The following is a 27,068-nucleotide window of genomic DNA, read 5'->3' on the forward strand; positions in this document are numbered from 1 at the left end:
CAATGAGATATGAAGAGAGGTTTTCTGGTAGCTTCTGGTTAAGTTTGTCCTTTCTGCTAAGAGGAAGCCAGACTACTTCTTCCTTACAGAACATATGGATCCTTCCTGGCAACCACCATACAACTACAAAGAGAATCCTCCCTTGGTACAAAGCCAGTATTATGGATAGCGAAGCGGAACGATGCAAAGAATCTGAATCTTTGGTGTCTTCATTAAGGTACTGACCAACTATTCCTGAAGCCTACTGTGCCTCTGGACTCCCAGTTATGTTAAACTAATAAATTTCCTTATTGTGTAAGGCTGTTTAAATTGGGCTTCCTGAGACCTAGAGCTGAAAGAGGCCCAACTGAAACAGACACTGAGATAATTCACTCAGCTGAGGGACTACAAAAGGTGCCTAAGACCCAAAATGAGTTCTTGGATTTTTAAAAAGATTTTAAGATCACTGTTATTCCATTAGCAGGTAATTCACATGCAGTGATATAAAATAGATGAAACAAATTATACAGAAAAACTTGAGAAAGAAATAGAACCACTGTATGCTTGTTTTTTAAAATCAGTATTTTTTTCTGATTTGAACGTTCCTGAAAGAATTGGAGGGAAGCGGAGCTCATGAGCGAGGAAAGGCATCAGTCATTACTCTGCCCTGCCTGCCCAGAGCTACGCCTACACTGAGGATGTGGTTGGGAAGTTGGAACAAAATCATTGTTAATTGGTTACAACCAGTTCTGAGAAACACTAAACCAATGCCCCACTGATTTTAGTATTGGGGTTGACATTCATTTTTACAAAAAATTTCTGGATGCTGAAATACACAGAATACTTATAATTCTAAGCAATACTAAAAGGGATAAGGCTACAAAGACATCACACGGGGATAAAACAAATTCCAAAACTGCACTACAATTTTTGCCATTCTCTAACACAAGTAGCTTCTATGTCTCCATTTACGGTAGTCCCTCTATTTGGGATCTTCTTTACTAGCTCAGTCTGTTAAAGTCATTCTTGCTCTCCACTGGGCTCTCCCGTATCACTGCTTCCCTAGAAGCTTTCTCAAATGCTACGTGTTTTCTCTCCCAATTCCTCATATCACTGGGCCTGGGGGTGAGCTAGGTATCCTCCTCTCTCCTCACTGCTCCTTCCAGACCATTCTTCCTCACTCTTCCCTAAAAGTACTCAACTTGGAATCTCTTGTCAGGACACTATAACCCCTCACTTCCTCTCCTTACTGCAGTTATGTACCAAGGCCTCCACGTCATTTCTTGAAGATTTTAGCTGCTTGCTCGTTACATCCTCTCCAGCATTATCACTGTCATAATGTTTGAGACTCTCAACATCCACACACACAATATACCAATAACTGCCTCCCAGCTTACACTCCCATATTAAAGAACCCACTCTGTCCAGCCCCTGGATAGTAGAGCCTTGTGTGCCAAGTCACCCAGTTCTCTGAAACACCATGTGTAGTCACCTGAACCAAACGCGCTACAGTCTCTCTCTCTATAATTTAGAAAGTAACGCAGAGAAACGAAGTTGAATATAGTGACCTCAGATATAAAAGCAAAGATATTCAGAGTTGGAGTTAGTGCCATGGCAAATCAAACCATGTAAACTCAAAGTTACAGGTAACTGACACTATGAGCATGTAGAGTGAGCTAGACTGCAGAAAAGAGCAGCATGGAGCAAGCACGCAGAAAGAGGCAAAGACAGAGAGCACATGGCACCAAGAGAAAAGGAGGGAGTTGGGGTCATCCACTTTACTTGGATGTCCCCCATGGAGGCACGGTTATATTTTATTTTCAGCCCTTGGTTACTGGTGAGATTGCTGGTCCAACAACAGGGAAATGGCTTATTTACTATAAATTTAGACAGTGGAATATTAGACAAACACTGAAAAAACTTGCTTTCAAAAATGTTTTGTTACATGGAAAAATGTTCATGAATGTTAATAAAAGCCAGAATAAAAAACTATACACACATAGTGATAACTTTGTTTAAATGCACATATAAAAATAACGCACAGGAAAAACAACAGAAGAAAGCAAGCCCAACAGTAAATAATGGTGGCTTTTGAGGTAGGAAATATGGTTGATTTTTATTTCCTACAAACATGTTCAAGTTAACTGATAATAAAATTAACATTGCAAAAAACAAGTGGGGTTATAGTAGGCAAATGTAAACACTTTAATTCAATTACACACAAGTATTGTGTGGTTATTTAAGTACTATACAGTATTCACACAAATGCTTCTACATTCTAAAAGCTAATTTTGAAAAAAGATCTCTTCCTTTCCATTAAATATGAAATTCTTTTCTTTGCTTTATTTTTGTTCCCAGTCTTTTTTTTCGTATGTTTTAGTTGTTGTCACTAATAAATGATTACATTCCCCTTCACAAGAGAAACATATACTCTACTTTATTCCAACATTTTTAAGAGAATTTAATGCTTCATAATATACCTCAAAAAACTTCATGGCATGAGTGTATCTATGCATCCAGTGACTATTCAATGTAATAGACCTATTAATCAGTACTAAAAAGTAAAAACTAATACAGGTACAAAATGTTTTGAAGCGACCCTTTTATTACAGAGATGGAGTCAATCCATCTCAAGTATTTATTAAAGGTAGGAGCACAAGAACCAACACCAGGAAAAAGATTCAAACCTTATTCAAGATTGATGTTATTCAAAGCCCTAAAGACACATTTAAAAAACAGAGCAGCAATAAAGTAACATTCCCTCATGAATTAAACCAATTTACTTTAGCTGCATAGATTTATTCAATTAAGAAGCTTAAGGGGTTAGCCCAGTGGCCTAGCAGTTAAGTTGGCCATGCTCCACCTCAGCAGCCCAGGTTCATAGGTTTGGATCCCAGGCACAGAACTACAACACTCATCAGCCATGCTGTGGCAGCGACCCACATACAAAGTACAGGAAGACTAGCACAGATGTTGGCTCAAGGCTAATCTACCTCAAGCAAAAGAAGAGGAAGATTGGCAACAGATGTTAGCTCAGGGCCAATCTTCCTCAGCAAAAAAACAAGAAAGAAAGAAAGAAAGAAACTTAGGAAGCCAGCCCTGATGGCCTGGTGGTTAAAGTCTGGTGCGCTCAGCTTCGGCAGCCCGGGTTCAGTTCCCAGGCACAGAACAACACCCCTCATTTGTCAGTAGCCATGTTATGGCTGTGGCTCATATTGAAGAACTGGAAGGATCTACAACTTGAATATACAACTATGTACTGGGGCTTTGGGGAGGAAAAGAGAAAAAAAGAGACAGAGGAAGACTGGCAACAGATGTTAGCTCAGGGCAAATCTTTCCCGGCAAAAAAAAAGCTTAGAATCCCTCAATAAAATAAAACACACTCATCTCAAAACCAGTCCTTTAACTCAAGTTCCTCAAAAGAAACACTTTTTACTTCATTCACATTTATTGCAGACACATCATCACATAGGTTGTAAAATTCAATCTTATTGATCTCCATAATTCATAGGCAAAGATAAATCTTATCTTTTTATAAAAGGAATTTTCAGAGGCTTTTTAAAAATAAAAGATAAAACATATATAGGACATTCCACCCAACAACAGCAAAATACATATTTGTCTCAAATGCACAAAGAACATTTTCCAAAATAGACCATATCTTAGGCCACAAAAAAAGTCTCAGTAAATTTAAAAAGATTGACACCATTCAAAGTATTCTCTCCAAACACAATGAAAAACTATAAATCAGTAACAGAAGGAAAACTGGAAAACTCACAAATCGTGGAAATTAAACAACACACTCAACCAACCAATGGGTCAAAGAAGAAATCACAAGTGGAAATTAGAAAATACTTGCAGACAAATGAAAACATAATATACCAAAATGCACTGGATGCAGCGAAAGCTGTGCTGAGAGGGAAATTTATAGCAGTAAATGCCTATATTAAAAAGGAAGAAATATCTTAAATAAATCATCTAACTTTATACCTTAAGGAACTAGAAAAAGAAGAGCAAACTAAACCCAAGATAGCAAAAGGAAGGAAATAATAAAGATTAGAGTAGAGGTAAAGGAAATAGAGACTAGAAAGACAATAAAAGAATCAATGAAACCAAAAGTTCATTCTTGAAAAGATCAACAAAACTGACACATTTTTAGCTAGACTATATCAGAGAAGAATCAAACTAATAAAATTAGAAATTAATGAGGGACATTAGTATTGATCTTAAAGAAATAAAAAGGATTATAAGAGAATATTATGAACAACTGATTGCCAACAAATTAGATAACCTAGATGAAATGGACAAATTCCTAGAAAGACATGATCTATCAAAATTGACTCAAAAAGAAATAGAAAATCTGAACATATCTATAATAAGAGATTTAATTAGTACTCAAAAACTTTCCAACAAAGAAAACATTTAAAGAATTAACATCAACCCTTCTCAAACTTCTGCCAAAAATTGATGAGGGAACGCTTCCTAACTCATTTTAGGATGCCAACATTGCCTTGATATCAAGGCCAGACAAAGATACCATAAGAAAACTACAGATGAATATGTACAAATATGCACAAATATAGATGCAAAAATCTTCAACAAAACACTAGCAAACTGAATCCAGTAGCATATTAAAAGGATTATACACTATAACCAGGTAGTATTTATCCAAGGATTGCAAGGGTGGTTCAACATATGAAAATCAATCAAGGTAATACACCTCATTAATATGAAGAAGGGAAAAAAATGATCATCTCAATTAACAGAGAAAAGGCATGACAAAATTCAACACCCTTTCATGATAAAAAATACTTAGTAAATCAGAGAAAAAAAGCTTTCTCCCTAAGATCAGGAACAAGACAAGAATGCTCGTTTTCACCATTGTTATTCAAACATGGTACTAGAAGTTTTATCTAGAGCAATTAGGCAAGGCAAAAGAAACAAAAGGCATCCAAGTTGGAAAGAAAGAAGTAAAACTATCTCCATCTGAAGATGACAAGATCCTCTACAAAGAAAATGCTAAAGATGTCACAAGAAAAATTAGAGCTAATCAACAAATTCCACAAAGTTACAGGGTACGAGATCAACACTCAAAATCAGTTGTATTTTGACATACTAGCAATGAACAATCTGAGAAGGAATTTAAAAAAAACTTCATTTACAATAGCATCAAAAGGAATAAAACACTTAGGAATAAATTTAACCAAGCAGGTGCAAGACTTGTACACTGAAAGCAACAAGATTGCTGAGAGAAACTGAAGAAGATCTAAATAAATGGAAAAATAAATGTTTATGGGTAGGAAGACTTTAAAATTGCTAAGACGGCAACATTCCTCTAAGCAATCTACAGACTCAATGCACTCCCTATTAAAATCTCATCAAGGGGGCCGGCCCCACGGCATAGTGGTTAAAGTTTGTTGTGCTCCACCTTGGCGGCCTGGGTTTGCAGATCCAGTTCCCAGGCATGAACCTACTCCACTCATCAGCCATGCTGTGGCAGTAACCCACATACCAAATAGAGGAAAACTGGCACAGATGTTAGCTCAGGGTGAATCTTCCTCAGAACAAACAAACAAACAAACAAACAAAAAAAACCTCAACAGTTTCTGCAGAAATGGAAAAGCTGATCCTAAAATTCATATGGAATTGCAAGGGATTCCAAACGGCCAAAACAATCTTGAAAAAAAAAAGCTGCAGGACTCACTTCTCTATTCAAAACATAATGTAAAGCTACAGTAACCAGGCATTACTGGACAGACATACAGATCAATGGAATAGAACTGGGAGTCCAGAAATAAACTCACTCATCTACAGTGAACTCATTTTTGATGAGGGTGCCAAGACCATAAATAGAGAAAGAATAGTCTTTTCAATAAATGGTACTGGGATAACGGGATATCCACATGAAAAAGAAGAATTTGAACTTCTACCTCCCCAGCATATATAAAAATTAACTCAAAATGGAGCAAAGAGGAGCCGGTCCCGTGGCTGAGTGGTTAAGTTCGCGCGCTGCTGCAGGCAGCCCAGGGTTTCATCGGTTCGAATCCCGGGTGCAGACACGGCACCGCTCACTGAGCCATGCTGAGGCAGCATCCCACATGCCACAACTAGAAGGACTCACAACTAACAATATACAACTATGTACCTGGGGGCTTTGGGGAGAAAAAGGAAAAAAATAAAATCTTTAAAAAAAAAAATGGAGCAAAGACCTAAACATAAGGGCTAAAACCATAAAACTCCAAGAAAAAAACAGGGTTAAATCTTCATGACCTTAGATTTGGAATGGTTTTTATACAGACACCAAAAGCAGAGCCACAAAAGAAAAAAACACATCAGTTGAACTTTACCAAAATTAAAAATTTTTGTGCATCAAAAGATACTATCAAGAAAGTAAAAAGAAAACCTATAGAATGGGAGAAAAATATTTGCAAATCATGTCTGACAAGGATCTAGTACCCAGAATATATAAACAACTCTTACAACTCAACAACAAAAAGATAAATAACCCTATTAAAATTTGGGCAAAAGACTTAGATAGATATTTGTCCAAAGAAGATATACAAATGGCCAATGAGCACATGAAAAGATGCTCTGTATCACTAGTCATTAGTGAAATGCAAATCAAAACCACAATGAAATGCCACTTCATACCCACTAAGATGAATATAATTTTAAAAAGAGAAACAAAAATAATAGCAAGAAGGTAGAAAAAGTGGAACCTTCATATATTGCTGGTGGGAACATAAAGTTATACCAGCTATGGAAAACAGTATAGTAATTTCTCAATAAATTAGTCATATAATTTCCATATTACACAACAATTTCATTCCTAGATAGACACATGCAAAAATTAAAAACAGGTGTTTAAACAAAAAATTTTACACAAATGTTCACAGTAGCAGTATTCACCATAGCCAAAAGGTAGAAATAACCCAAATGCCCATCAATGAATGAATAGATAAACAAAATGTGTTATATTCATACAAAGAAGTATTATTCAGGCATAAAAAGGAATGAAGTGATACATGTTATGATATGGATAAGCCTTGAAAACAATATGCTAAGTGAAAGAAGCAAAACACAAAAGGGCATATATTGCATGACTCCATTATATGAAATATTCAGAATTGGCAACTCTATAGACACAGAAAGTAGAATAATGGTTGCCAGGGGCTAGAGTAATGGGGGAATGGGGACTGATTGTTTAATGGGTACAAGGTTTCCCTTTGGGATGATGAAACGTTCTGGACCTAGACAGTGGTGATGGTTGTACAACAACGTAATGTACTAAATTTCACTGATTTTTACATTTAAAATGATTAAGATGGTAAATTTTATGTTATGTTACGTGTACTTTACCAGAATTATTTTTTTAAAGACCTAGAACTGACACAGATATTAGAATTAACATGGAAGGATATTAAAATAGTTAGTATAGCCACATTCCTTATGTACAAAAAGTTAAGTAAGGGACGTGGAATTTTTTTTTTTTTGAGTTATTGATAGGTTACAATCTTGTGAAATTTCAGTTGTACATTAATGTTTGTCAGTCATGTTGTAGGTGCACCACTTCACCCTTTGTGCCCACCCCCCACCCCACCTCTCCCCTGGTATCCACTAAACTGTTCTTAGTCCATAATTTTAAATTCCTCATATGAGTGGAGTCATACACAGATTATCCTTCTCTCGCTGGCTTATTTCACTTAACATAATTCTCTCAAGGTCCATCCATGTTATTGCAAATGGAATGATTTTGTTCTGTTTTGCAGCTGAGCAGTATTCCATTGTATATATGTACCACATCTTCTTTATCCATTCGTCTGTTGCTGGACACTTAGGTTGCTTCCACGTCTTGGCTATTGTAAATAATGCTGCAATAAACATTGGGGTGCAAAGGACTTTTGGGATTGCTGACTTCAAGCTCTTTGGATAAATACCCAGTAGTGGGATGGCTGGATCGCATGGTAGTTCTATTTTTAATTTTTTGAGGAATCTCCATACTGTTTTCCATAGTGGCTGCACCAGTTTGCATTCCCACCAGCAGTGTATGAAGGTTCCTTTTTCTCCGCAACCTCTCCAACATTTGTTGCTATTAGTTTTAGATATTTTTGTCATTCTAACGGGAGTAAGGTGATATCTTAGTGTAGTTTTGATTTGCCTTTCCCTGATGATCAGCGATGATGAGCATCTTTTCATGTGCCTATTGGCCATCAGTATATCTTCTTTGGAGAAATGTCTGTTCATGTCTCCAGCCCATTTTTTGATTGGGTTGTTTGATGTTTTGTTGTTGAGTTGCAAGAGTTCTTTATATATTATGGATATTAAGCCTTGGTCAGATATATGACTTGCAAATATTTTTTCCCAGTTAGTGGGTTGTTTTTTTGTTTCAATCCTGTTTTCATTTGCCTTGAAGAAGCTCTTTAATCTGATGAAGTCCCATTTGTTTATTCTTTCTATTGTTTCCCTTCTCTGAGAAGGCATGGTGTCCAAAAAGATCCTTTTAATACTGATGTCAAAGAGTGTACTGCCTACGTTTTCTTCTAGAAGCCTTATGGTTTCAGGTCTCACCTTTAGGTCTTTGATCCATTTTGAGTTTATTTTGGTGAATGGCGAAAAAGAATGGTTAAGTTTCATTCTTTTACATGTGGATTCCAGTTTTCCCAGCACCATTTGTTGAAAAGACTTTCTTTTCTCCATTGTATGCCCTCAGCTCCTTTGTCAAAGATTAGCTGTCCACAGATGTGTGGTTTTATTTCTGGGCTTTCAATTCTGTTCCATTGATCTGTGCACCTGTTTTTGTACCAGTAACATGCTGTTTTGATTACTGTAGCTTTGTAGTATGTTTTGAAGTCAGGGATTGTGATGCCTCCTGTTTTGTTCTTTTTTCTCAGGATTGCTTTAGAAATTCGGGGTCTTTTGTTGCCCCATATGAATTTTAGGATTCTTTGTTCTAATTCTGTAAAGAATGTCATTGGGATTCTGATGGGGACGGCGTTGAATCTGTAGATTGCTTTAGGTAGAATGGACATTTTAACTATGTTTATTCTTCCAATCCATGTACATGGAATGTCTTTCCATCTCCTTATGTCATCATCCAATTCTCTCAGAAAGGCCTTGTAATTTTCATTATATAGGTCCTTCACTTCCTTAGTTAAATTTACCCCAAGGTATTTTATTCTTTTTGTTGCGATTGTGAATGGTATTGTATTCTTGAGTTCTTTTTCTGTCGGTTCATTACTGCAGTATAGAAATGCTACTGATTTATGCAAATTGATTTTATACCCTGCAACTTTGCTGTAGTTGTTGATTACTTCTAACAGTTTTCCAACGGATTCTTTGGGGTTTTCTATATATAAGATCATGTCGTCTGCAAACAGCGAGAATGGAAGATATTTTTTAAAATAGAAATTTTAGAGGTGAAAACTACGACTAAGATGAAAATACACTAGTGGGATTAGCAAGGAGTAGACAATGCAGAAGAAAAGATTAGTGAGCTTGAAGGCATAGCAACAAAAACTATCTAAAATGAAGGAAGAGAGAAAAAGGAATTAAAAAGAGAACACCAGTGAATTGTAGAACTTGAAGTCGCCTAACACACGGGTAGGTAACTGGAGTTTCCAATCTAACGAAACTTTCCAAACTTAATGAACATTATAAACCTGGCTGGGGTTTTATAATATATACAAAAGTAAAATTCATGAGAACAATGCCATAACAATAGCATAAAGGCCAAGAAGGGCTTTATAAACAAGCTCAACAAAACCCAGTCACAAAAAAAGAAAGAAAGAAAGAAAATTGCACCAAGGTACATCATAATCAAATTGACCAAACCTAGTGATAAAGGGAAAATCTTAAAAGCAGATAGAAAAAAAAAAGACATGTACAGAGGAATAAGAATAAGGTCAACATCAGAGTCACCGAAACAGTGCCAATGAGAAGACACTGGAGCAACATCTTTAAACACTGAAAGAAAAAAACTGTCAAAACAGAATTCTATACTCAGCAAAATCATCTTTCAAAAATGAAGGCAAAATAAAGACAGTTTCAGACATTCAAAAGTGAAAAGAATTCATTACAAGCAGACCCACATTACAAAAAGTGTTAAAGGACATCCTTCAGGCAGAAGGAAAATCCAATACAAACATGGCTCCAAATAAAGGAATGAAGGACTCCAGAAACGGTCATTTCAAGGGTAAATATATAAGATGTTTTTATTATTTAAATCTCTTTAAAAGGTAACTGACTGTTTAAATAAAAATAACAGTGTACTAAGGGCTTATAACATATGTAAAAGTAAAGCACGTCATAACAATAGCATAAAGGCTAAGAAAAGAGAAATGAAAGTATACTTTTGTAAGGTTCATATACTATCTATGAAGTGGTATAATCTTCTCTGAAAGTAGACTGTGATAAATTAAACATGTATACTATAAACCCTAAGCAAACACTAAAATAACCAACAAGGAGTTACAGCTAATGAGGCAACAAACATGATAAAGTAGAATCATAGAAAATACTCAATTAATCCAAAAGAAGACAGGAAAAAAGAGGAAAGAAGGAACAAAGAATAGATAGGACAAATGAAAAACAAATAGCAAGATGACAGACTCCAACATAACCACATTAAATGTAAATGTTCTAGACATTCTATTTAAAAGAGAGATATTATCAGATTGGGTACAGCAGCATGACCCAAGTAGAAACTGCTTACAAGAAACACTTTAAATATAAAGACACAAATAGATTAAAAGTAAAAGGATGAAAAAAGATACACACACACACACACACACACACACACACAAGCTGGCACAGGTGTAGTAACATAAGACAAAGTAGATTCTTAGAGCAAAGACTATAACCAGGAATAAAGACAGTCATTTCATAATGACAAGCAAGTCATTTCATCAGGAAAACACAGATCCTAAATGAGTAAGTAAATAAATAAATCCCAAATATTTATTCCCCCAATAACAGAGCTTCAAAATACATGAACAAATGATAGAAGTGCATGGGGAAAAAGACAAACTCCCAATTATTTTAAGAATTTTCAATACTTCTCTCTCAAAAAAATGATGTAAGACATAGGCCAAAAAAAAAAAGCAAGGACATAAGATTTGGACAACACTATCAACCAACTTGATCTTACCGACATTTCTAAAACGCTTTAATCAATAGCAGCAGAATACACATACTTCTCAACAGTACACAGAACACTTACGAAGAAAGACCATATTCTGGGGAAATAAAACAAGGCTAAATAAATTCAAAATGACTCAAGTTATACAAAGTATGTTCTCTGACCAGAATGTAATTAAATTAGAAATCAACAACAAAAAGATCCTAGGAAAATTCTCAAATATTTGGAAATTAAAGAGCACACTTCTAAATAATTCATGGGTTTAAAAAAAGGGAGGAGGACAGCAAATTAGAAGATATTAACTGCATGAAAAGAAAGGCACAACATACCAGAAGTTGTGGGATTCTGCTAAAGCAGTACTTAAAGAGAAACTAATAGCAATAAATGCTTATATTTCGAAAAGAAGAATGGTCTCAAATCAATGTTCTAAGTTTCCACCTTTTAGAAACTAGAAAAAGAGTAAATGAAACCCAAAGCAAGCAGAAGAAAAGAAATAATAAAGATCAAAGCTGAAATCAACATAACAGAAAAGAGAATAAAGAAGAATCAATGAACCCAAAAGCTGGTTCTTTGAGAAGAGAAATAAAATTGATAAACCTCTAGACAGACTGATCAAGGAAAAAAAGAAAGATACAAATAACCAATATCAGGAATGAAAGAAGTGGCATAATAGATGCTATCGACATTAAAAGGATAAGAAAACATGACAACTTTATGCGAATAAATTTGACAACTTAGATGAAATAGACAAATGTTTCCAAACCACTTATATAACAAAGGACTCATATATAGAATATATAAAGAACTCTGAAAATTCAACAGTAAAAAAACAAAAAATTCAATTAAAAAATAAGGAGAAGACACAAAGAGACATTTCACTAAAGAGGATACACAGATGGGAAATATAATAATATGTTCAACATCATTAGTCATCAAGGAAATGCAAATTAAAATCATGATGAGATACCACTACTCACCTATTAGAACATCTAAAATAAAACACTGTGACAATACCAAACGGTAAGGAAGATAGAGAAATATACCTCTCCTACCATGCTGATGGGAATGTAAATGGTACATCACTCTGGAAAATGGTTTAGGAGTTTCTTAAACTATACCTTCTTAAATACGCTTACCAAATTACCCAGCAATAAACACTCCTAGACATTTATCCCAGAGAAATGAAAACTCACATCCACACAAAACCTTGTACACAAATGTTAATAGCAGCTGTATTTGTAATAGCCCAACACTGGAAACCACCCAAATGTCCATCAATGGGTGAAGATTAAACAAACTCTTGTACATCCATACCATGGGATATTGTTCAGCAATAAAAAGGAACTATTGAGACATACAACAACTTGGATGGATTTCAACGGAATTATGCTGAGTAAAAAAAGCCAGTCTCAAAGGTTACAAAGTATACGATTCTGTTTATATAACATCCGGAAATGACAAAATATAGAGATGGCAAACAGATTAGTGGCTGTAAGAGGCTGGGGGATGGATGTGACCATAAAGGCTCTTTTTGGTGATGGAACAGTTCTGTATCGCCATTGTGGTAGTGATTACACAAATCTATACGTGATAAAACTGTACAGAATTACAGACACACAAACGAGTACGTGTAAAATTGATAATATTGGTAATAACTTCTAATTTGCTGTCCTCCTCCCTTTTTTTAAACCCATGAATTATTTAGAAGTGTGCTCTTTAATTTCCAAATATCTGAGGATTTTCCTAGGATCTTTCTGTTGTTGATTTCTAATTTAATTACATTCTGGTCAGAGAACATACTTTATGTAACGAGTCATTTTGAATATAATTAGCTTTGTTTTATTGCCCCAATAAATACAGATCTGAATAAGATCTGCAGATTTTACCAATGTCAATTTCCTAGATTTAATACTGTACTATAGTTATGCAAGAGGTTACGGGTGGGGAGAAGTGGATGAAGGGGCCTCTCTGTACCAATTTTGGAACTGCCTGTGAATCCACAATTACTTCAAAATTTAAAAATGTTAACAATACATTCTTGACCAAAAGAAAAAATTCAAGCAGTATAAGTGTACACAATCAAACCAAACCAAAATCTTACTGAGATCTCAGACTTCCAATCTCCTAGCCTCTCTTTAGAAGCAACTACTTCCCTTCTTGTGTATCCTTTCAGAAAAATCTATGCACATAGAAGCATAAACGTGTTTACTAACATGTGCATATGTATGTGTATTTACATTCATATACACAGGTTACTTTTTCACAGTAATGTCACTGTACCATAAACACTGTCCTGCAACTTTCTTTTACCCAATAATATGTCTTACGAGATGAGCTCATGCGGAAGTGCCCCTTTTTTCTTTCTTTTCATGGCTCTGTGACATCCCATTGTGTGGTTGTACCATTGTTTCTACAACCAGACCCATACTAAGAGTCACTGAGGGCTTTTGACAATATAATTAATACTATAAGGAGCAAAGATAAATTCTTCAAAATTATTGAGTCAAAAAGTATAAACATTTATCATTTTAATAAGCCAAATTGTCCTCCAAAGAAACGGCACAAATTTATATTCCTGCCTACAGTGTATGAGAATGAGTGATTCTACACACTTCTGCCATTATTGTATATAATCTTTGGCAAAGTGAAAAATCTGGCAAGTGAAAAGTGCTCTGCTGTTTAAATCTGAATAATAATAATGTTATTACTAACACTGGATATTATATGAAATCATAAGGTGTTGAGAATAAGCGATGTACCCAAGAGAAAGTTTTGCTATGGGGAATTATAACCAAGGAAGAAATTTAAAAAGGTTGGAGTTGGAAAAGTCCTTAGAGGATAGACTGATAAAACCCTACTCAATACATGCTTTAATGCCTCCTCTATTCTCATTTTAATTGTTAAAAAACCTTCATTATGGACCAATACTTCCCTTCCTCTAACTTTCATTCATTGTTCCTAGTTCTAAGCTCCAGGGATGCAAAAGATCCCTCTTTTAATCCCTCTTCCACGTGCCATTTCTTCATGTGTTTCACAGAATCACAGATTTGAGACAGGAAGAATATTAAAGATCATTCAATCACCCAATATGAAAAGCATTATCATATACCCCACTAAAGTCTTTCTTCCAGGCTGAAAATCTCAAATGTTTCAATTATTTTTCAAGGATCTGTCTCAAGACAACGCTTCATTCTGATTAATCTCCTCTGAATACATTGTTTAGCAATGTCCTCCTTAAAATGTGGCAAATAGTACTGAGAACACTAAACTAAATACAGAGTAGAAAAGGATAATTAACTGTGTTTTGGACAACATGCGTCAAAATAATGTTGTTTAAATAGGTGTTAGCCTTGGGGCAGTTATAATAAACCAGTGACTCACCAATTTCAGACAGATAAGACATACCCAGGCATACATCTACTTTGAAAAAGAAACACCACCACCTACTGCTAGCCCTCCAAGTCTCCAACTCTGTATCTGGGTAGAGTTTAAAAAAAACATTCCACTATGGAGCTTTGCTTGTCCCTATCAAATATATACACATCAAATATAAAATTATTATAACAAATATTTTCTTAGACACAGTCTGTCACTCTAATTATTAAAAATAAGCAGGAGTAGGCAAGGATCCTGATTCTGTCACATAACATACTGGCACTCCCTCACAACTGTGAGAGTAACTAATAAACATCTTAAATAGGACATGGGGGAAGACAGCATCTTGAGGCACACCACTAAAAATGAATACAGTTCAATCCTCCCATCACTCCATTAAACAATTACAAATCCACCTACATATATAATTATTCAGACTACATTTCTCTATCTTGTCTACAAACATATCAAAAAAGGTTGTCAAATGCTACATGGACAACCTTGCGGGTCCCTTTCCTTGTTTGTAAAATAGGACTAAATGAGGCAATCTATGTAAAGCGTTTAACCCAGTGTCCAGGACAAAATTAAAATCCAGTAAGTGTAGCTATAATTCTAGATATACTATGGCCAGAGTATCTCCGGACGTACCTCCCAGTTTACTTACCCTGAAAGAAAAGAAAAGAGGCTAGTGTGGCACAACTTGTTCTCTCTGAACGCTTGCCGGCTCCTAGTGATCACTGTCTTCTTTTTTAAGTACCAATAATACACGTGTTCAATAATCTGAGAATTCGTTCAGGAATGACAGCAAGCTCATCAGTTCATTATTATCTGCAACCTTTACTTGTTTTCCAACATTGTACATACTTCAGCTAAAACACTCTTTTACACATAGCAGGTGTTCAAAAAAAATGGTTTTTTGAATTCTCTTAAAAAATCAGGATGCATTTCTTAGTTTTGACAAATGTACCATGGTTATGTAAGATGTTAGCATAAGGGGAAGCTGGGTAAATATGGGAATTCTCTGTACTATCTTTGGAATTCTCCTACAAATTGTATCTATTTCAAAATTAAACATTTTTAAAAATCCAGATGATCTTTTCCCATTCCTGATAAACTCTGTCTTAAAACTCCTCAAATAGTACCAACCATTATTAGGTCCAAATTCTTTAGCAGTCTTTACCGTCTTATAAGACCTGGAACAGGAGACATGAATTCCAGCAAAAAGGAACTCTCAAGATACCTCTACTTATCCTGGGCCACACAGAGAGTTAGTATTCAGTAAACAATAGTCATCCCAAAATTTTATTTTTGGAAACAAGGGCCTTAAAAAATCTATCCCCAAAGCAAATATCTTTTTCCTAAAGCATTAAAGTTCTACAGAATCAGTTAAAACCTATGACTCCTACTGCTTAAACCACTTATTTAGCTGTGGCATTCAAGTCAAGTTCAAAAAGATCTTTGATGTATGAGACAAATTACTCCTATACTATTAGCATGAAAATCTTTTTCAAAATATATCTATAAAATACATTTCTATCATGGCTGACTGGTTCTTAGAAAAATAAGAGTTTAGGAAAATGATGAATTTTATTTGCAATAATTTAAGCTCAAACTTTCACTGTTAAGCAACAAAGTTATAAAAATTCTGCTAAAACTATAACTGTCAAGCAAAGAAATCCTAAAATACCTAAGAATAAAATATCTTTTCCCCAAATGTTCTCCTAAATACTTTCAAATAGCTTTTGTACTTTAAAGAGTTTCTTTCAGGTATCAACGGTCTAATTTTCAAAAACTTGGCTTTCCTTTTTGGAGGAGTACTACAGAATTGGTACTATAAAGAGAAGTGCTATTGTCAAAGAATCAATCCAATAATAACAAGAGCTAAGGCCACTTGTCTTATAGAAAATTACTGCCAAATGCTGCCAGACCCTGCTTTTCTTCCTTCTGGGCCAGTAGCCAGATACTAATCATTTTTAGACCCCTTCTAATTTTTAGTACACAATACCACATCTGAACTAGACAGTATTTTAATGAATGTTCTCCATAATTCGTCTAATGTTTTGGCACACGCACGTACACACATGATCTACACTGCCGTCCTCTGGAAGCAGACATAAGAAACTGATAACAGTGTGGCCTCTGGGGCAACTGTTTGGGGCTTCAAATTTTGTATGTTTTTGTAATAACTATTCAAAAATTAATTTACGTATTAAAAGGAAAAGCTACAATAATAAAACATTAATTCTAGTTAAAGTATTTTACCTTACAAGATAACACATGAGGCATTCCTTTTAAAAATCTTTTAAAAAATTTTATTATGTAATTGTTTTAAAAACAATTTACAATATTCAACTTCATTTATAATCAAAGAAATCCAAATTAAAGTTGGATCATTTTTGCTTATCAAATTAGAAAAGGTTTTTAAAACTAATACTGAATACCGGCATATAAACTGGCATAACTTTTCTACAAAGCAATGTGGCAATGTCTAACTTTTTTAAGGTCTTCCCTTTTGACTGAACATTTTTATTCCAATCCTAAGAAAATAATCAAGCATGGAGAAAGATTTATGCACAAAGATTTTCATCAATGTTATCATCAGAGGAAAAATGTTCAATAATTGGCAATGTTAAATCATTATACACTGATTCATAGAATAGTGTGCTGCTATTAAAAACAGGGTTTTGAAACAATTTTAACAAAGGAGGAAAATCTTCATGATATAATGCTTTCTGGGGGGATAAACAGTATACAAATGAATAAAGATCTTCACAGGAAGAGGAGGAATGTATACCATATTGTCAGTAAAGCTTATATTTGCACTGAGGCATTTGTGTTGGTGAGGAAGATTAGCCCTGAGCTAACACCTGGTGCCATTCTTCCTCTTTTTTCTTTCCCTCCCCAAAGCCCCAGTACACAGTTGTATATCACATTTATAAGTCCTTCTAGTTGTTCCAAGTGGATGCTGCCACAGCATGGCTTGACAAGCGGTGTGCAGGGCCGCGACCAGGATCCGAACCAGCGAACCCCAGGCAGCTGAAGTGGAGTGCACAAACCCAATCACTACACCACTGGGCCGGCCCCTCTCCAAGTTGCTAAAATGGGTTGCTAGAACTTATAAAATCAGGGGGAAAAATATAAGCTATCTATATACACATACATGCAAACACATTTATTCTTAAATTATAATACTGCAAAACTGATGTGGTATTTAAACAGCTGAAATAAAAAGTTAAAACTTTCTAATTAATAACATTTATGGAAGCCAATGACAAACTAACCCAAATTACTATGTGTTGTTAGGATCATTTTTACCACATAATAAGCACTACTAGCTAGCTTATTTTTACATCAAAACAATAAAAAGGAGGGGCCAGTCCCATGGCCGAGTGGTTGAAGTTCCACGTTCCGCTTCAGTGGCCTGGGTTCATGAGTTTGGATCCCGGGTGCAGACCTACTCCACTCATCAGCCATGCTGTGGAGGCCTCCCACATACAAAGGAGAGGAAGACTGGCACAGATGTTAGCTCAGGGCTAAACTTCCTCAAGCAAAAAAGTGGAGGAATGGCAATGGATGTTAGCTGAGGGCGAAACTTCCTCACATACACAAAAAACAATAAAAAAAGGACTTCAGACTATCATATGGTACAATATGGACAGAAATTAAATCCCATCAAAGAGGATTAATAATGTAATTATGAGTTAAATTATAATAATGCTTATCAGGATAAATAATATCCCTGGGAGAAGGAATTGATTCAACTAACATATAACATCTAAATTAATAAATATAACCAAACTCTTCCTTTAAATGGACTGAATCTGCTAACTGAAAAAATACTTATTAATGAATTAATTGTAAATTATCATTTATCAGGCATTAACTAATCTGCATGTTTTCAAAGGTAGATAGAATTTACCTCTAAAGATTATTTCCCCCACTAGTTGCCTACTGGAAATCACAAATCCCACAAGGTTACTATTATGCTTAGCCCCCTCAATGGGTTGCCACTGCTGTAAGTCCAAATCCCTTACACTGGTTACGAGAGCCTCCATGATGTGGTCTTTGCTTTCACTCCCTGCTCCTCCCTCCTCACTTGCTTCCTATGCTCTAGGCCAGGGGTTTGCAAAGCGTGCTCCTCGAACCAGCAATATCTCCCTTATCTGTGAACACGTTAGAACTCCAAATTCATGAACCCACTCCCATTAGGAGATTCACATGCACCTTCTAATTTGAAAGCCACTGCTCTAGCCCCCCTGAATTGCCTGCAGATCTCCAACTTGCCCTGCTTTCTCTCTGAAAACACAGTTCCCTACCTACAGTGCTCTTTTTACCCTACTCCCAACGGGGTATCCCATCCACCTTGATTCCTACTCATCTTTCAAGCCTTCGCTTAGAAATCACTTCAAAAGGGAACTAAAAATATTTCCAGAATTAGAAAAACATTCCTCAACATTTCCTCTACTATTGTAGGGGCTGTCATTTGCATTCTTCATCAACTAAAGCCATTTCTAAAATTACTTAAGGCCATCAAAGAAAGCCTCTGCCTGACTTATCCTAAAACATAAGTTATTAATACATGACAGAAATCAAAAACAGATTCATAGCTTTTCTACCCATGCTATGAATGTATTGGTATAACTGTTTCAAACTCTACAGAACTGTAGAAAAATATATGGGAAAATAGCCAACCAGTTCTGAAATTCACATCTTGAAATTAATTAATTTGAATTTTCTCTTTTCTGCACATATTTCTCCCATCTTCTGGAGGAAGGAGAACAAGTAATATAGATTATGGTTTTTTTAAAAAAGGCAAACCAAGAGGAAAAAGAAATGTGTAGGGCTACATGTTTCATGCCAAATATATTTTAAAAAAGCATGGACCAGAAACTGTTCTCCAATATTTTTAATAAGTTTGACATAATCTCACAGTACATGATTATTTAATTTATCTTCAGTCATTTAATCATCACTAGCATGTGCTAAGAATGATATGGGATTAAGAATTATGTTGGCCTATCTATCTATCTATTGAGAGAGAGAGAAGAGGTTAACTCCTAGCTATTCAGTCAAGAAATGAATCCTTATGCCCACCAAAAGACAGGTACAAAATTGTTCATAGCAGCTTTGTTCCTAAGAACTAAAAACTGGAAATGCCCAAATGTCTACCAACTGTAGAATAGAAAAATATATACTCATACAATGGAATACTGCACAGCCATGAAAAAGAATGAACTACTGCTAACTTAAAAACATGGATGAGGGGCCGGCCCTGTGGCCGAGTGGTTAAGTTTGCGTGCTCCGCTACAGCGGCCCAGGGTTTCGCAGCTTCAGATCCTGGGCACGGACATGGCACCGCTCATCAGGCCACGTTGAGGCGGCGTCCCATGTACTACAACTAGAAGGACCCACAACTAAAATATTCAACTATATACCAGGGGGCTTTGGGGAGAAAAAGGAAAAATAAAATTTAAAAAAAAAAAAAAAAGGATGAATCTCACAGACATAATGTTGAACAAAGGAAATCAGACGTAAAAGAAATGATTTGATTCCATTTATATGAAGTTCAGGAATAAACAAAACTAATCCAATGTGATGGAGGTCAGAAGAGTGGTTACCTTTGGGAAGTACTAACTAGGAGAGAGCATGAGAGAGACTTCTAAAGTCTTAGAAGAGCTCTATATCTTGATCTGGTTGGTGATTACGTGTTTACATATGCAGAAATTCATTGAGCTGTTTATGATTTCTGTACTTCATATATAATTTTTTAAGTCCTATTAAAAAAAAAAAACGTGGAAGAGAAAGGTCCTCTTCCTCTATGCCAGCAAGGAAGGAAGGAACGAAGGTTAGATCAAATGATCTTCAAGTTCCTGCTTTAAAGGTCAATTGTCTTATTCACTCACTCAACAAAAAGTTGAGCACCTACTTTGTTAACAGGTACTGTTCTAGGTGCTGGGGATATAGCATTGAAAAACATCCCTGCCCTGGTGGATGTCAGTTATAGGAAGGGTAGAAAGACAACAAAAATACAGAGTACACTGGATACAAAAAAGGACAAAAAAAGAATGCAAGGAAGAGGAATATGAAGAGTATGTGGAGAGGGGAAGTTGTACTTTTAAACAACGTGGCCTGTAAAGACCTCACAGGAGGGGTGATATTTTAATTAAGACCTGAAGGAAGTAGGGAGGGAGACACGAATATCTGAAAAAACAGGTTCCAGGCCTTCTGAAACAGCAAGGAGGCCACTATGGCTGAAGGAAAGAGAGCAAGGGTAAGACAAAAAAAAAAAAAAATAGTGAGAGGTTCTTTTCTTCAATCTTTTCCTCCTTTCACACCCCTGCAACTCTTCATTTAAAATCCAACTTAAGAAAAATCTTTTCTACATAGAAACTTCTGTAACCACTAGCCCAGTCCACACTGACCTAATCTTCTGAGCTCCTGGAGCTGTGTCAGTCACGGCATCTTTAGACACTATCTTGCAGTGAAATCTGTACTGCCTCCCACTCCCAAATAAACCAAGCCTCTTCAGGGCAGTGACTAGATTTTATGCTTTTCTGAATCTCTAGTAGTTGACCCATGGTTAGCATTTAAATGGTTACTGGTAAGGCTGATGCTAATAACAACTTCATCAGGCATAAAAGTAGTAAACTGTGGATAGATTTTTTAAAAGAATAAAGGAGGAAGGAAGAAACCAAGACTAGGGAACTATGTGAGTAAAGGCACTGAGGTGTCTCCATGTGTCATGATCCAAAGTCAGGATTTTCTCTGAGCCACGTCTTTAAGTCTCTGAGATCCTCAACATCGCTTTTCTAAAAGCAACGCTGGGCTTTTTCTTTCTTGGGGAGAAAATGAGGCATCTGGTGTTCCTCTCAAACAATGGTTTTAAAACACCAATGTTCATAACCAGCTTAACAACAAAAATCTTAACCAATTAGCTGTGCAATCTTGAGCAAGTCATTCAACTATTCTTGCATATGTCAGTTCTCTCACATGCTAAACGAGGGAGTCGGATTAAATGATCTCTAATCTAAAGTCCAACCAATCTCCAATTCTCTATGCTAACTTTTTTGGAAAAATAGAGTGGATAAACCTTGCAACCTGCTTTTTCAACTGATAAAATGAACAAAGTATCTATTAATAATTTAAAATACACTGAATAAGCAGTCGTATTCAGAAAGCAGTGCAGTATTTTAAAAAAGCATACACTTTGTACTAAGACAGACCCGATCTAGTCCTAGCCTGCTTCTTAGGAGATAATGACCCTGACGTAATTTATTAAATTGTCAGGATTTGCTTTGAAAATTAAAGGCAATGTACGTAAAGCACTTATGAAGCCAATATAAACACCCAGACACATTGCCAACAATCATTTCCCATGCGGAAAGCAGTCAAAGTAAAACATCTACCAAATCACTGATGTCCAAGATCTGAAATACCCAAACTAGTTCATAACTCTCCTAGCAATTTCAGATATAGGGATTAGAGGTTGCCTGAAAATTCTGCAAGATTTTTCTGCAAGTTTAACACAGTAACCCTTAACTCCTACAGTGCTAAGAGTTTCCCATCTTAAATACAAGGATAAGAACTACAGATCTAATGTCAGTTTGTGGTCAACGGGGAAAGAGAATAAGATAATTTAGAAAGCCCAAAATTTTAGAAAAATAGGGCAAGACTGAGATTTGGGCTTAACTCACCTGAGACACTATGAAGACATTAATCTTGGCATTGAGAGTTCAAACATGTAACGAGAGCCAGCAGTGTAAAATAAGCAACAGCAATTCAAAAAGTAATAAGACAAATATAAACTTGCCTTTAAATCCAGAATGACACAGACATAAATAATTACAGCATATTAATGAACATAAGAGAATGAATGAACAGGACAAAGAGAGTGAATAACCCAGTGGGGTGAGAAGAGGGAGAACCAGAGGACACAGAACATTTAGAAAGCAGATAGCGCTTAAGCTGCATCCTAAAAAACCAGTAGCCTTTGTCAGCAAGACAGGAAAAGGAAAAGCAGGAGACTATATGAGAAGGCTCCAAGTTATGAAACAGTACGGCTCTTTTAGTGAACTGATTTTACTAGTACAGTTGAAGCTAGAGATTTGTGGTGGGGGAAATGCAGGAGATAAGCCAGATTAAGGGCCTTGTAATGATAAAGAGTTAGGACTAAACACTGCAGGCAAGGGAGAAGTAAGGGTTTTAAGAAAGAAACACTGAACAGATTCGCATTTTAGAAAAATCACCTTGACAGTAGTGTAAAGGATGGATTAAAGAAAGTCAAACACTAAAGGGGTCAAGCTCATGCTATACCCAGAGTTAAATAAGGACATTACATTATCACATAGATATTCTATTATAGAACCAGGGATCAGAAATAAAAATAATAATGCTTTAATTGATAAAGCTAAATTATCAAAAGGAAATCATTTACCTTCATGAATATATATTCTGGAATTAAGTATTTCCTATATATCTTAAAAAGGAAGAGGCTTCTAAAATTACATATGGTACATAAAAATTACATGGAATAGGTATATCCTGAGAACTAGCTACTCTTACGGCATCTATCCCTTTTTGTGCATATAATACTGCAGATCTGCAACATAAAAACCAATGCGAAAGAATCCCTGGAATTGGAGCTTATATTGATTATAAACAAGGACTTCTCTTTCTTTTATATATCCAGATACTGAGGCCCTGAGAGACTAACGAATACCTAAGGTCACATGGTTAGTAGCACAGTGAAGACTGGAATTCATCTTATGATTTCCTTTCAAAAAACTGCTTTAGTAATACCACATTTATGATTCCAGAATTTTGAATGATAATCCAAAAGACGCTCTGGTATTGTCATTTTCAGCAGTGTCATAATGAATTATAAAATTATTTTTATGTTTCATATGCCTCACAAGAAAAATGTATCTCATAGATACACACATATTTGACAACAAGAAATCTCTTCCTGAAGTCTGTGCCACAAGTAGAACACCTCCTCCTCTGCCACAAAGACACACCCTGTTATTCTCCAGGGAGTCTGATGACTTCCTTTCTCAAACTCAGGAAACAATTAAATTTAAAAGAAGAAAGGCCTAAGATTAATTTATCTTTATATAAATATATATATATATATCTTTAACATGTTTTAACATTTTACTTAGATCTCAGTCTTTTTATTTGGTTGTACTCCTCACTCCACCCCTATAATTTTTAGATCCTTGAAATATATTTTTTCCTTTACTAGTACACACAAGTGGAAGTGGCAACAGTGACAAAAAGCCTTATAAATACTGAACATTTCACAAATTTGCATGGTGACCAAAATGTTTTCATTTTTAGACTTCTCTAATTTACACTTAAGTGATGTCTGCTCATTGAAAGACACTCAAATAATACAAAAGCATAAAATTAATAGCTGTCTTCCATGCCTCTGCAAGTCTCTCCTGAAGAATCTCCCAAACACTTGAAAAACTGATGCGTGTCCTTACAGACTTTTTTATGCTTAAATAACAAAAGGTGCTAATCCGCAGAGAGTCATATATTTAATATTCAGTCTCTACTGATCATAATTTAATCTTTCTTTAATAATTCAGAAGGTAGATCATTATCTTGCTGGGTTTCTGGTTATCATGACAGACATCAATTATATTATCATTCAGGGATTATTAAAACAAACTGAGCTGAACCCCAAGTTCTCTGTTTATTTCTTCCTTATCAGCATCTCAATTATTTTATGTATTTATTTTATTTGTTGTCTTTCTCTCTCTCTCGGTGCAGGTTACATGAGAGCTGGAATCATTATACCTCCAGTACTGTGATACCTAGCAAGATAATCTAATACTTGTTGACTGAGAAGTATGTTTACTTAGAAATTAGGAAGGCTCCTTTTTAAAGTTATTGAAATCTGAATTTATCATTTGTCTTTCAAAAATGAGGGGAAAAAAAGGTATGCTTACAGTTTTTTGGCCTTAGTTACAAACAAATATGCCTGCTCAAGTGATCGGTTTTGATAGCTATAAAAGTCACTTAGGCACTTTGGTTTGAATTACAACCAAAACAAAAAGTAGTAAGATCTCCAAAGAGTTAAATATTGCTATGTAGGATTCCCTTGTTTTTTAAAATGATCGCAAAATTCAAGGATCAAGTACATTATTCCTAATCTTTCTGGTTCTAAGATCAAAAGAAATGTCATTTTTAAAGAACTGTCACTCAGAAAAAGACTAAGGCAGGCAAAATTCTTTGCTTTGGCATACTCAAATTTGTCTGTTTACCCAAAATTACAGAATTACTATGAGTACAGGCTCCACTACTTGCCACATCAGACTTCACCTACAGGCCTCTGTGACAAAGTTGCTACCTAATCAAAAGAATTGTCAGGCAAACGCACAGGCTTTCGGACCTATACATTTTTTTTAAACCACATACACACATATATATATATATACATGTCATTTTATTTGAATACCACCTAAGTCTGGGCTAGCTATCAAGAACTCTGTGTAAGATTCAAGACTAACTGTACCTTTACAACAAAACTGTTAAGCAGGATTCTGTAAAAGGGCTCTGTTAGCCATCCTTACATGTCTCAAATGACGTTTTTGCAGAGCTCCAGATTTGGGACCTCAAATTCCAATACCTTGTTTGGAGGCTGAACTTGAAGTTATCCCTCTCCACAAATGCTTTTCAAAGGACAGAGAGAAGCCAGAACACACTTCCCAGCACTACTTGACTCTGCCTAACACTCAGGTAAGACTTTAGGACAGACCTAATAATGCAGGATCAGCACAGCAGACCACCTAGGAAGGGAAGCCAAAACCACACAGCCTTCCCCATCCTCAGCGGATTCCACGCTCAAACTGAGGACACTGGCCGCCTAAAGAATCTACAGTCTACATGCCCACCTAAGGTGCTGCCACTCTCTTGCTCCCAGAGCAGCGAAAACAGCACGCCCAGACAAGGTTCCCGGGGCAGAGAAAACTGCAGAACAAACCCACTATTTCTCCAACTAGACAACATAACGGATCAATGCTCCAACTAAGCATTGAGTAAATCTCATCTAGAGAGAGAGATCCGTTCCAGGATGCTGACCAGCCACAGCCTGTCTCCTGGGCTGGGTCAGGATGCCACCAAAGCCCCCTTCCTCTCCGAACCGACGAAGCGCACGCAGAGCCGCGCCCTCCATTCGTGATCACCCGGAGACCCGCGAACTCGCCCTGTCGCCCCTGAAAAGACTGGAGACCATGCCAAGTTACTGCCCCCCTCTGGGCAAAGCAAAAACCCAAGTAAAGACGCTGGTCTCCGCCGTACACCCTCCTGCCCCCAGCAGCCCACTAAGACGGCCCCTGCCGGACGCAGATACATCGCCCTCTCGCCCAGACAACCCGATGAACAAACCCCTCTTCCCCGGAAACCTAATATACTGCTTTTTCATTCCAGGAATGTGAAACAGACGCTCACTCCCGCTCAAAGGACCCCCAAGACCCCAATGATCTGCCCCTTCAGAGACCTAGGACCTTGCTAAACTGAATCCTCTGCCTTCCCAAAGAGCCTGGGACCCCCATAAAAGGACGCCTTGTCCCGGAACCCCGCTACACCACCTCAAGGAACCTCAGGACGCTAACAAATCTCCCTCGATCCCGAGGACCCGGGACCCCCTACGCCGCCACCCACCCCTACCCCAAGCCAGAAGAGCCCTAGGACCCCCAATAAACCGCCCCCTCACCCCGAGGAGCCCTGGCACCCGCTGCATCGCCCTGGGGCGCACGCACCCGGATCCCACCGCACCGCCTCCTCGCCCCCCGCACTCTCGAGCCCCGCCAAGCCTCGAGCCCACCAGGCAGCGCCGCGCTGCCCCAGGAGCCGCCCCCGTCGGAGCCCGCCAGCCCCGGCTGCTCCGTGTGCACGCTCCCCGACCACTCCTGGGCGGAGACGCGCTCCGGGCTTCCTCACCTGGGCAGCGCTGGAGGGCGAGCGGACCGGGCAGCCCTGAGGAAGAGGAGGAGGCGGCAGAGAAGGGATGGCCCAGGCCTGCGGCTGCCGCAGCTCCAACCTCCCCGCGAGGAAGCGCTTATGTGAGGAGAGCCCTCCAGCTCCGCGCGCAGCCGGGAGACCGAGCCACAGCCGTGCCCGCCGCTCTTCCCGCGAGATCCCAGCCACGGCGAGGGGCGGGGCCACGGCGAGGGGCAGCAGCGACGGCTCGAGTGACAGACCCGAGAGCCTGTCGGCGGCGGGACGGGAGGCGGGACTTGGAGCCGATTAAAACCAATTGTAAACTAGGAAAGGTGACTCGCCCCTCCCGCCCCTTCTCCCCACTCCCGCCTCTCATCAATAAACTAGGGGAAAAGGTCCAGTAATCCTAGGTAGTAGTCAGAGGCGGTGGGCGTTTTCGGGAAGGGCGCTTGAGTAGTGAGGCTTGGCTAGTGTCTGGTCCTGCCCAGCGTGCGTGGATACACCTGGTTTAGGGAAGAATGCCGTCTTCACACCGTGTAGTCTGAGGCGCTGTTACCCTTGGTTACTGCCCGGCCTGAAGTGCGTAAGAGGTTAGCATCTTCGTGGTTGATGGCGCTCCCTACTCGGG

The 27,068-nt window shown here is 37.4% G+C and overlaps 1 protein-coding gene across 2 annotated transcripts in view; it reads right to left on the bottom strand.

Annotated features, from left to right (window-relative positions):
• The window catches only part of LOC124233096 (D-glucuronyl C5-epimerase), a 130,778-nt gene extending 104,161 nt beyond the window's left edge, over positions 1-26,617 (bottom strand). For both annotated transcript variants that reach the window (XM_046650207.1, XM_046650206.1), the window contains exon 1: positions 26,441-26,617. The gene's annotated coding sequence lies outside the window, so the exon portion shown is untranslated. The remainder of the gene's footprint in view (positions 1-26,440) is intronic.
• Between the last annotated feature and the right edge of the window lie 451 nt (positions 26,618-27,068).

Source organism: Equus quagga, unplaced genomic scaffold, assembly GCF_021613505.1.
Source record: "Equus quagga isolate Etosha38 unplaced genomic scaffold, UCLA_HA_Equagga_1.0 153_RagTag, whole genome shotgun sequence".
Taxonomy (NCBI): domain Eukaryota; kingdom Metazoa; phylum Chordata; class Mammalia; order Perissodactyla; family Equidae; genus Equus; species Equus quagga.